Source organism: Octopus bimaculoides, chromosome 25, assembly GCF_046866305.1.
Source record: "Octopus bimaculoides isolate indiv1 chromosome 25, ASM4686630v1, whole genome shotgun sequence".
NCBI lineage: Eukaryota > Metazoa > Mollusca > Cephalopoda > Octopoda > Octopodidae > Octopus > Octopus bimaculoides.
Genome location: NC_142952.1, coordinates 4,139,087 through 4,141,586, shown reverse-complemented (window position 1 = coordinate 4,141,586; position 2,500 = coordinate 4,139,087).

Here is a 2,500-nt window from a genome sequence, read left to right as displayed (position 1 = left end):
TAATATTTTATTTCTTTATTGACCACAGAGGGCTAAGCATAGAGGGGACAAACAGGGACAGACAAGGGGATTAAGTCGATTACGTCGACCCCAGTGATTAACTGGTACTTATCTAATCGACTCCGAAAGGATGAAAGGCAAAGTCGACCTCGGCGGAATTTGAACTCAGAACGTAACGGCAGACGATATACTGCTAAGCATTTCGCTCGGCGTGCTAACGCTTCAAAGATTAGTCTATTAAATCGACTGATACTTAATTTTATTATTATGAATTTTATGAAGGGCAATGCTGGCGCTGGCGGGATTTGAACTCAGAATGTAATTTAGGCGCAATGTCTGAAATTTGGTAGATTAAATCGATCGCAGTACAAAACTGGTACTTTATGTTTTTAATCCCGAAAGGATGAAATGTAACGCTGACTTTGTCGGGATTCGAACACGGAAAGTTAAGAGCCGGAACAAATACTAGATATTTTTTCTGAATCTCTAAAGATTCTACAATAATAATAACAATCATTTCTACTCTAGGCACAAGGCCTGAAATTTTAGGGGAGGTGGCCAGTCGATTAGATCGACCCCAGTACGCAACTGGTACTTAATTTATCGACTCTGAAAGGATGAAAAGCAAAGTCGACCCCGGCGGAATTTGAACTCAGAACATAAAGACAGACGAAATACCGTTAATCATTTCGCCCGGTGTGCTAACGTTTCTGCCAGCTCACCGCCTTACAACAACAACAACAACAACAACAATAATAATAATGATAATAATAATAATAATAATAATAATAATAATAATAATAACAAGAGCATACAGAGAGCGTAAGCCTTTTACCAAGGCAACATCAATGTCCTCTCAACGATTAGCCTGAGATGATTTTTTAAAATGAGAATATCTGATTTTCAGATGGTATTCAAAAGAGAAAGTAAAATCACCATGTATCGATGAAAGAAAAAAAACAAGTCGCACTGAGCTTGCGTAATACAGCGACTTCTGTCGAAGACATAAGCTGGATACCATTCAGTCACAGTGTGGCAATGTTAAGCAAAGCAAGTATGCTACCTGCGATTTTCAGACGTATGATCAAATTCCTTTCAAGGAACTTCATCAAACACTATGCTGATAGCTAATAAATGATAGCTAGTAAAGGATAGCTGACGTCAAGAATCACATGAAATTGCAGCGCTGGCAACTTATACCATCAACAACCATTTCTTCTTAATACGAAGATGTGTACAAACAAGAAAATGGCTGACTTCAAGAAATATATATATAATTATATAATTTGCATATACGTGATGTGTAAAAGTGCGAGTCGTTGTATGTTAGAAAGCCTTAGCTGTGATACGAAATCCTAAGAATGTAAATATATTACTTAATTGCGTAATATGCAAAACAAATGCGAAAATATGCTCCTGGCATATTTCGGAGTTCGTTCACCTCTTCTTACAAGAGAATAAAACAATTTAACTACCACATAAAGCAATAATACCTGAAGACATTATTGAAGTGACTAACTTTATTTGCATATCTGTTCTATAAACGATTTGTCCTTAATTAAGCAATATATATGTTATTCACAACATAGTATGGATCAGAAGGAACTAGAATGATCTGAGAATTTTAAAAGACCTCCATGTAGTAGGAAATTATTACAATGTAGATATATTTATTATATGCTTTAGGTGTGAAGAAAAACATTAAGGTGAAACTCCTGGTGAACCTTTACGAATTTGCTGAGCATTCCTCGGATAATACGTACCTGGTTTCCTGTCTAACAGTAACACAGACAGGCATATGCAAACGCACAAACGCATATATATATATATATATATATATATATATACAGAGAGAGAGAGAGAGAGAGAGAGAGAGAGAGAGAGAGAGAGGGGGGGGGAGATGCATGCATATGTATATATATATGAATGTTAATGTATGTGTGTGCGGATGAATGTGTGAGTGTTTGTGTATTTATTATATCATGTATATTTACATATAGATTTGTATTATATATATACACATATATATATATATATATATGTATGTATGTATGTATGTATGTATATGTATATATGTACGTATGTATATGTATATATGTATGTATATGTATGTATATATATATATATATATATATATATATATATACATATATATATACATATATATGTATATATACATATATATATATATATGCATATATATATATATATATGTATATATATATGTGTGTGTGTGTATGTATATATATGTGTGTGTATATATATATATATATATATATGCACGTATGTATGTATCTATCTATATATAAATACACACATACACATGTGTTTGTGTGTATGTGTGTGTATTTCTTTTATTAGTTTTTTTATCGATAAAATATGAATATAAACAAATGTATAAAGAAACAAACAAAAAGAGACAACAGCTGTACAAATAAACAAAACAAAGTCTTTTTCAAAAAATAAAAAAAAACAATGTCATTTTATACTTTTTATTCCT